Genomic DNA, 10,749 nt, shown 5'->3' with positions numbered 1-10,749 from the left:
TCTCGGGGCTTCTCAAAGAAAATGTTTACATTTTAGAAACTCTAAGGGTTCATTAAATAACTGAGTTCTCTGTTCTCGTCTTTTCCCAAATAGCATCTGAGTGAGGAAGATGTCTCTGCAGCTGCTTTATTTGCGCTCCTCACTCATTCTAGGCTGCAGCCCAAGGTTGACCAGAAAGCCAAACCTTACCCCCATCAGTTTGCAGAATGAAGGCAGGTTTAATTTAAGACAAAGTTCAAAGATACCACATCTTGGATGAGGCTCTCAGAGGTAGTGTCATAACTTTTACAGGCTAAGCCTCAAGTTTTCTTGAGATGAAAAACATCTGGAAAGTGGGATGAAGGATGAAGATGAGGAATTAAGCTGGTTGTGGGACAAATTTTCTCAAGTAAATGGTCCCACGTCATAGCATTCAAAGAGCGTGAAGTCTGTCAGGCATTAACAGAATTTTGTAGTGGTTTTACACACAGGCGTGGGATACAGAGAGGGCACAGAGAGGTTAAGAGCTCACTCAAGAACACACTGGTGGGACTTTCCTGGTGGTCCTGTGGCTAAGACTCTGTCCTCCCAATGCAGAGGGGGAGGGTCTGGGTTTGATGCCTGGTCAGGGAACTAGATCTCACATGCCATAGCTAAGACCCGGGACAGTCAAATAAATAAATCTTTAAACAAAATGAAGCACACTGGTGAGTGTGGAGCTGGGATCTGAACCAAGGCCTGTTGAAGCTCATGGCCTGTCCTCTTAGTTGCTGGCCCCCAGTTTGGAAAGTCCATATGAAGGCGGTTAACCATGCACATCCCCGCCATGTGCCCTCAAACAGTAACTGACCTGACAGCAGTTTTGTGCCTGAGGGTAAGAATCCTTTAATCTAATGGAACTAAATGTTTTTAAAACATCAGAAAACAAACTTAAGATGAGTGAGTAAAATGTGTTTGATAGACATAAACTGGCAAAGATGGAGCTAGTTCTAGCTACCACAACAAAACTAACCAAGCCTTTTTTCAAATAACGAAGACAGTTCCCTAAAAGGGATAACTATAAACACTAATTAAGCTCAATAAATCCACGTAAGAGATAAAATCACCGCAACAGGCCTGAAGTTCACTTTGCATGCTAAGCCGCCTTAGTCGTGTCCAACTTTTTGTGACCCCATGGCCTATAGCCTGCCAGACTCCTCTGTCCATGGGACTCTTCAGGCAAGAATACTGGAGTGGGTTGCCATACTCTCCTCCAGGGGATCTTCCCGATCCAGGGATTGAACCTGCATTTCTTATACCTCATGCATTGGCAGGCGGGTTCTTTACCTCTAGCATCACTTAAGCCCCAAAGTTCACTTTAGGGACAGATACTTTACTTACCCTTTGTTTTTCCACAGTTCTTATTTCTAATTTTTAGCTCTTAATCTTATTATTTTTTAAAAGATATTTTTCCTGATTGCAAAATGAACACTTTGTTATTATAGAACATTCTGGAAGCCCTGAAAGATAAAATTAACCAGTCATAGTCCAACAACACTATCAATATTTTAATGTATTTCTGCCTCACCACTTTTGTACATATACTTTTGGTCAGTTTTTAAAGAGTCATACTGCACATGTAATTTTGAAACCTAATTTTTAAAATTTATCATTTCTGTGTAGGCATTTTCCCATTCCTTTATAAATATTTAATAAATATAATTTTAATGGCTGTCTAATGTCTCAACAAGTAGATATTCCAGAGTTTACTTAATGACTCCTTTATTGCCAGACATTAGGTGGTTTCCAATTTTTTGCTATTACAAATAATGTCATTATAAATATTTGAGGATATTTTCCACATTTCAGATTATTTCCTGAGGCCAGATTTCAGAAATAGGATTTCAGGGTCAAAAGGTATGAAAACAGTTGGCACTCTTGAGGAATACTGTCATATTGCTTTATAAAAGGGTTGATGCTGGTTTTTACCGCCGCTAGCAACTCATTGAGCAAAACTGCAAAGTGACTAAAACCTGTTTATGGAGTTAGATCAGAGTTTCTCAACCTCGGCTCAATTGACCTCCAGTGCAGTTCAGTTCAGTCACTAAGTCATGTCGGATTCTTTGCAACCCCACGGACTGCAGCATGTCAGGCTTCCCTGTCCATCACCAACTCCCAGAGCTTACTCAAACTCATGTCTATCAAGTTGGTGATACCCTTCAGGGCTGGATAACTCTTTATTGGTGGGGAGGGTGCTGTACTGATTGTGGGATGTTTGGTAGCCTCTCTGATATCTACCCACTAGATGCCAGGCCTCTCTGATATCTACCCACTAGATGCCAGTAGCAACCCCCAGCTGTGACAGTGAAAAGTGTTTGCAGACATTGTAAGATATCCCCTGGGACAGAAGGGCAAAATCACCTTCTGGCTGAGACCTACTGTGTTAGACAAACTTCAACTTGTATTTGAGCTCCACCGCCTACTTAATGCTAATTTGAGCAACTTACTTGATCTCCTTGGCTCCTCATCTATTTATTGCAAAACTGAGATGATTACACTCAACACAGGGGTTGGTGGTAGAGATTAAATAAGATAATGCATGTATGGCATTTCACATGTTTGGTACATGGTAAGAGCTTAGTAGTCATTTACAATGAAGATCATGGTGTTGAGGCTTCTAGAGCCCATTGGAAGGACCTGGCCTTTATGTGAATAAAGAAGAGATGGCTATCTCTCTTGGTAAATGGTTGATACTCTTTCATGAATTCATCATCACTTATTCATTCAGTGGGTATTTACTCGAGCCTTACTACATACCAGACACTGTTCTAGGCACTGAGAACATAGCAGTGAACAGCAAACTTTGCTCACGGAGCTTACAGTCATGTGAGGAGACAGATTAAATAAGAATGAAAAAGTGATTTATATGATGTTAGGAAAGGAGATAGAAATTATTTGGGAGGTGGGAGAATATAAAATTTTAGGTGAGGTTTCTCAGGAAGTTTTTATTGAGAAAACAACATTTGACTGAAGACCCAATTTCACCATATGTACCCTGCAGTTAGAGCTTCCCAGGTGGCACTAATGGTAAAGAAAAGAACCTGCCTGTCAATGCAGTAGACATAAGAGATGCAGATTCTATCCCTGGGTCAGGAAGATCCGCTGGAGGAGGGCATGGCAACCCAGTCTAGTGTTCTTGCCTACAAAATCTAGTGGACAGAGGAACCTGGTGGGCTCAGCCCATAGGGTCACAAAGAATCTGACATGACTGAAGCAACTTCGCATGCATGCATGCACACTGCAGTTACAGCAATCCAGAGTGAATAGCAAGTGTAAAGGCACTGAAGCAGCAACACGCTGGAGTGTTCAGGGATGACCATGTAGGCTCGTGTGCCTGGAGGAGGTTGGGGAAGGAATGATGATGGTGGGTGAGTGATTGGCTGGTGGCTTGATGATAGCCTTGTAGAGACTGGGCCTTTACTCTCAGTGAAATGCGAAGTCATTAAATATAGTTGTTTTGTACTCTTTAAAATAATTTCTGATATGAAACCATGGAAGGAAGAATAGGTAATGTAAGCATCAGTATCCAGGGGATGGAGACTATATGCTAAGATGGACAAGGGGAAAAAGTGGCTTCTTCTCGTTGACAGGGGCTTATCCAGCCAAGCTCCAAATCTTGCTAATTTGGGAATTCCATCATATTTCCACTGAAAGACATAACTTGGCTGAAGGCAAAAGTTCAGGTTTAATCAAGAGAGTTGATTGAAGGAACTGGGGCAGCATCCTATAAGGATGATGGTAAAGAATCTGCCTGCAATGCAAGAGACCCTGGTTCTGATCCCTGGGTTGGGAAGATGTCCTGGAGAAGGGCCTGGCTACCCACACTAGTATTCTTGTCTGGAGAATTCCGTGGACAGAGGAGCCTGGTGAGCTATAGTCCATGGGGTTGCAAAGAGTCAGACATGGCTAACACTTCCACTTTTTTTTCCTCTAAAGAGATGGGCTCATTTGAACCTGTTTGTGTGTGTGACATCAACTGTCACGGATGTAAAACTCTTCTTGGAATATGAACTCAACTCTCTCTCCTCTCTCTGTATCAGCAACAGGGCTTTTAGAACATTCAGGGAAGGTATGTCTATTCCTCTTTCTTCTTAAAACAATTGGAAAATGAAATATTGAAGTGAGAAAATGAGACAATAACTAAAAGAACAAAACGGTGTGAGAAGTGTTGAAGGCACTCAACCATAGAATGTTCCTATGGCTGCAGAGTGACAGGACAAATTATTGAAACAAATTTCCCTGTCTCTTGGGGGATTTAGATTTCTTGACTGTTGGATTCTTGGTAAGACTGTATCCGTGGCATGCATTTTTCAATCGTCTCCTCTTCCAATATTATGACTCAGATTTAAGGTGTTTCTTCTACGTATGTCAACAAGTATAAACACATGCTTGAATGTTTTTTTCTTCCTTAGTCCAAGTTGATGTTAATCAGAATTCATTTCAGATAAAAATCTCAACATGCACTTGAACTTGAAGGTGAGAGTGCATTCCATTCTGTTCTCATTTCATGAAGCAACTCTCCTGCCAGCTCTAGTTTGGCAACTCGACTCTCCTGCAAAAGCTGATTCTCAGGCGTGACTTCAGAGTGGGGAGTTTCTCTGACCACATCCCCTCTTGAAGGCAAGAGGGGTTCATTGCTTAATGTTTCATAGAGTTTACAGCGTTTGAGGCAATGCTGTGGATTTCCAACTTTTAAAACATCTCTGTATTTTGTAAGAAGGAAATTGTTTAATCTAGTTCTGCCTCCTGCTATTCATTTCAGAGTTATCACAATAGGATTTGCTAAGGGAACAAAGACAACTGCCAATCCCTTAAAAGGTAGTTTTCCTGTATAAACGTCACACAAGCAGATTGCTTGGGACTGCATTTATTCATTTCCCAAAATGCATTATCATACTTCCGCTTGGATTGATTTCTTGACAATACCAGCTCATCACTTTGTGAGCGCCATCCAGAAATGGAAACTCAGTCAAATGCCTCTGGCTGAGTGGGTAGCCTTCATCTAGTTGGGGTGATGAAGATGTGTGGTTCCTTGATTAAGTCTCTTATTCCTTAGTGTTCTCAGGTGTCCCAGTGTTAGAGAATCCACCTGCCAATGCAAGGGACGTGGGTTCAGTCCCTGTTCAGGGAATATTCCCTGGAGAAAAATATTAGATACCCTTAGATAGAAAAATATCTCCTGGCAACTCACTCCAGTATTCTTGCCTGGAGAACCCCATGGAACCTGGTGTGCTACAGCCCATGGGGTTGCAAAGAGACACAGCTTAGTGACTGGACAACAACAAGGCAACCGAGCTATTTGGAACACTTGGCCAGCCTGTCTGATGACTTTTAAGTCTTACCTTGTCACCTAATGAACCCGCCTTTTCAAAAGTCTATAACCTTGAATGTGAAGAAAAACTGGCTGTTAGTGCAGCCATAAATGCCTCTTCACCTTTGAACACTTGCCACCCTTGTGGTAGGATAGTATAAATGTCTACTGTTCACTTCAGTTGTTGTCACTTCACAAGTCTCTCTGTGAAGTGACACAGCCAATCTCCCTGCGGAGTTCTCGACCGCTGTGGAGGATTTCAGTGGCTTCAGGAAGCATTCACAACAGTAGTGGTATTATTCTTGGCTTTCACTGGGCAGGGCCTGGTTTGTGATCCTCTGCAATGACAGCCCAGACCTTAGCTCTGGAAATGGGGTCATGGAAAGTGACATGAAGCCACCCCTGCAACAAGCATAAGCAGACATGTGTTCGGCCAGCTGTCGCCTCATTAGATATATCTACCTTCTTGAGAGAAGAAATATTTAGACGTGAACCAACTGAAAACCCAGAACAATCTATACTAATTTGTTGCATCCTGAAAGGAATGGAATTCAAATATCTTCTTCCACTGAAACCACCCATTGACCAAACACACACTCTAAGGATCAACTGATAAAAATAGGGTCCAGGGGGTAAAGAAAAAAGAATATAAAATCATTTTGCACAGTGAACCGAACTAAAGCACAATGATATCAGTCCTCATTTTTCAAAGTCTGAGCATTCCGGTGAATAAAATGAAATGCTTTGGGGAAATATAATTCACTTTACTAGAAGTACAGTATTCCAACTTTGCAATAACTTACATAAAATAGGCACGTGCCTGAGAGACAGAGGGCTTCAAAGCACTTTTAATCTGTAGTAAGCCAAGCATTATATTGAGAGCACAGTCCAAACAGCTTTCTCCTAAATAGCTTATAACATCCTTTACATGCAGTATCTAAAAAGAAATGATATAAATGAATATATTTACAAAACAGAAACAGACTCACAGACTTAAGAGAATGAACCTCCGGTTGTCAGTGGGAGAAGGATACAGGGAAGGAATAGTTAGGGAGTTTGGGATGTTTCGGTACTCACTACTATATTTAAAATGGATAACCAACAAGGCCCTACTGTATTGCACAGGTAACTCTGCTCAATGTCATGTGGCAGCCTGGATGGGAGGGGCGTTTGGGGGAGAATGGATGCATGTATGTATTTGGCTGAGTCCCTTTGCTGTTCACGTGAAACTACCACCTTGTTAATTGGCTATACTCTGATATAAAAAGTTACAAAAAAATAAACAATAAACAGTCTTCTCCTTTTTGTGGTCTACATAAGAGATGAATAGCTCAGCTTAGCTACAGGGAGGCAGACTCCAAAGCAGGGAGGTGAAAGTGTCCTTCCTCTGGGAAGGTGCTAGGGACCTTGTATACTTTGAGACAGATGTATCCTTTTTTGCTCTTCACACTTGAGAATCTGAAACATCCCAGCTGCCTCCAAAATTGGCAGCAGAAAGGTTCACCAGCTGTAAACTAACAGAAAGGGGGGATCAAAAGAGGCAAACGCTTTCGTGCCCTACAGATTCTTTGGCCCCTTGTAAGAGGTTGCCTCCACCCCACACTCTCCCAGCCTGAGGGGAAGACTGGTATTATAGCCAGTGCTGGGATTCAGAGGTATGTCCGTGGCTGCTTCACAGCTTGTTTTCTGAACAGGTCCAGTTTAGAGACAGATGACGATCAAGCTCAAATAGAGGATTTTTAGGCACGGGGTAAAATTCAGATTTTCTGATTAGAGAAATGAGAGCTAAGGCGAGAGTGCTAATGAAAGATTCCAGGCAAAGATGTCAGGGCCAGCTGCCAGCTCACAGACTGAGCTTGGCAGACAGACAGAGGAGCTCTGACGGGGAGTTTCTCTGTGCATTTTAGAAGACGGCAGCATAGATCTAAACGCAGCCAACCTATTGATTTATTCTCTTTGTACTGGACATGGCTTTTTATTAAAGAAAGCAGATATTCAATAGTGTTAACTAGTAATGGGAATTGACTTTTCACTAATTGCACAGACCTTGGCATTAATACACTTTAATGGAACCTGGGCTCTGCGTCCCTCAAATCAATCCTGAAGTTTTTCTCTAACTCTTTCTGGTCAAAGGACATGAACAGCATTATAACTGAGGGAGACCCTTTTTAATCTTTCCTTTTTTTTTTTTTTTAATTCATGGAATGAACAGGCTGAAGAACTTTCTTTGATTCCAGTGGACCAGAGAGAGGAATAATTTTGTGACCTGTAAAATACATGGGAACTCTGTAGTCTGAACTGACTGCAGAATTTGGTGCTGGCTGTTTAGAATTCAGTTATGAATGCTGGGAAAGAATTTGGCTTTCCATGCACCTGGCTGGGTCCTGCCCTCACTGGATTCTCTGAGGCAGAAGACTCATCACTTATTTATCATTCATTTGTTAGATTTATTAAAAGTAAATAGGATCCCTGACAGCTGCTGGGCTCACATAACCTGGAACTAGGGCCTTGAGAATACATGCTGCTCTCATAAACATCTCATAGAATCTGACCTCACCCAAAGGCGAAGCAGCATGGAATAACGGAATCTGCCAGGAGGGAGGGCATTCCTGAAGTTCCCAGGATGGCAAATGTCCCATCTCCAATTCTCTAAGATTCATTACTAGATTCTTCCGCTGGCCATGGGAGGCAATGGTGACTGTTGAAGGCAAAGATGCTTCAAACACAGACACAAGATTATTAGGTATCTTATTCATCTCTGAATCTGACTATGCCTGGTGTACCGAGTGGCAAACCCCATTTAATTCATGACTTACCTCTTTCTAACTGTGTGGCATTAAGTGGATCAAGCTCTTTGATCTGTCTATGTCCTGTCTGGAGGGTGTGTGGTGGGGGGAGGGGGTTGGGGGGGAAGAATACTAGAAAAAATCTTTTGCAGAGTTGTTGCGAGATTAAATGAGATATCATGTGTAAAATCTTTAGCTCCTTGAGGGCACAGAGTAAATGTCAATGAATGGTAGTTCTAATTATCATCATCTTTGAATCTTTTGCACTTAGACATTGGGTGTTTGGTAAATGTTAAGTTCAGTGAATGGGTTCATTCTCTGATTCAACTATTTCTGTGTCTCCTACGAGCCAGGTATTGTTCTGCAGGGACAGACAGGCACATCCTGTGGCTTTATGGAGTTTACCATTTGCAGTACTCTTGCCTGGAGAATCCCATGGATGGAGGAGCCTGGTGGGCTGCAGTCCTTGGGGTCGCGAAGAGTCGGACACGACTGAGTGACTTCACTTTCACTTTTCACTTTCATGCATTGGGGAAGGAAATGGCAACCCACTCCAGCGTTCTTGCCTGGAGAATCCCAGGGACGGGGGAGCCTGGTGGGTGCCGTCTATGGGGTCGCACAGAGTTGGACACGACTGAAATGACTTAGCAGCAGCAGCAGCAGCAATAGAGGCAATAAATAAATACATGAGTGAATGACTAAATTACCTAAAATGTAATTTCAGATACTGCCAGGTGGAGCTAGTGGTAAAGAACCTAACTGTCAACGCAGGAGACATAAGAAATGCGGATTCGATTCCTGGATTGGGAAGATCCGCTGGAGGAGGGCATGCAACCCATTCCAGTATTCTTGCCTGGAGAATCCCATGGACAGAGGAGACTGGAGGGCTGGAGTCCATGGGGTTGCAAAGAGTAAGGCACGACTGAAGCAACTCAGCATGCATGCATGAAAGAAATTAAGCAAGATAAGGGAATAGGACTTCTCTGGTGGTCCAGTGGTTAAGGCTTTGCCTTCCAATGCCAGGAGTGCAGTTTTTCAATCCCTTATCAGGAGCTGAGATCCCACATGCCATAGACAGAAAACCAAAATATAAAACAGAAGCAATATTGTAACAAATTCAATAAGACTTTAAAATGGTCCCCGTTGAAAATATCTTTAAAAAAAAGAAAAAGATAAGGGAATAGGAAATGACTTTGTTTATGGGAATAAGAGTGTGTGTAAAAGAGAGAGAGAAAGAGAGACTGACAGAGCAGTGAGGTGATGTTGAGGAGACAAGTGACTGAATAAATGGACAGAGATTTCTTCAGATTTCTTCTAATGCACCTTGCTCAGCTTGTTTTAACTCCTCTGACCATGTTTTAGCTCACTAACTCCTTTCTTGAGAACTCTAACTTTTTGTGCTAGAGTTTCTTACTGTATAGTGAGGTAACTCCTAATATCTAACTAAATAAACTAAATAATAAATAATAACTCCATGCACTGGTCATAGCAAACACCCTTTTCCAACAACACAAGAGAAGACTCTACACATGGACATCACCAGATGGTCAACACCGAAATCAGATTGATTATATTCTTTGCAGCCAAAGATGGAGAAGCTCTATACAGTCAACAAAAACAAGACCGGGAGCTGACTGTGGCTCAGATCATGAACTCCTTGTTGCCAAATTCAGACTTAAATTGAAGAAAGTAGGGAAAACCGCTAGACCATTCAGGTATGACCTAAATCAAATCCCTTATAATTGTACAGTGGAAGTGAGAAATAGATTTAAGGGCCTAGATCTGATAGATAGAGTGCCTGATGAACTATGGACTGAGGTTCGTGACATTGTACAGGAGACAGGGATCAAGACCATCCCCATGGAAAAGAAATGCAAAAAAGCAAAATGGCTGTCTGGGGAGGCCTTACAAATAGCTGTGAAAAGACGAGAGGCAAAAAGCAAAGGAGAAAAGGAAAGATATACACATGTGAATGCAGAGTTCCAAAGAATAGCAAGGAGAGATAAGAAAGCCTTCTTCAGCGATCAATGCAAAGAAATAGAGGAAAACAATAGAATGCGAAAGACTAGAGATCTCTTCAAGAAAATTAGAGATACCAAGGGAACATTTCATGCAAAGATGGGCTCAATAAAGGACAGAAATGGTATGGACCTAAAAGAAGCAGAAGATATTAAGAAGAGGTGGCAAGAATACACAGAAGAACTGTACAAAAAAGATCTTCACGACCCAGATAATCGTGATGATGGGATCACTAATCTAGAGCCAGACATCTTGGAATGTGAAGTCAAGTGGGCCTTAGAAAGCATCACTACAAACAAAGCTAGTGGAGGTGATGGAATTCCAGTTGAGCTATTTCAAATCCTGAAAGATGATGCTGTGAAAGTGCTGCATTCAATATGCCAGCAAATTTGGAAAACTCAGCAGTGGCCACAGGACTGGAAAAGGTCAGTTTTCATTCCAATCCCAAAGAAAGGCAATGCCAAAGAATGCTCAAACTACCACACAATTGCACTCATCTCACACGCTAGTAAAGTAATGCTCAAAATTCTCCAAGCCAGGCTTCAGCAATACGTGAACTGTGAACTCCCTGATGTTCAAGTTGGTTTTAGAAAAGGCAGAGGAACCAGAGATCAA

Source organism: Capricornis sumatraensis, chromosome 16 (genome assembly GCF_032405125.1).
Source record: "Capricornis sumatraensis isolate serow.1 chromosome 16, serow.2, whole genome shotgun sequence".
NCBI classification, from domain to species: domain Eukaryota; kingdom Metazoa; phylum Chordata; class Mammalia; order Artiodactyla; family Bovidae; genus Capricornis; species Capricornis sumatraensis.
This window is presented reverse-complemented; position numbering follows the sequence as displayed.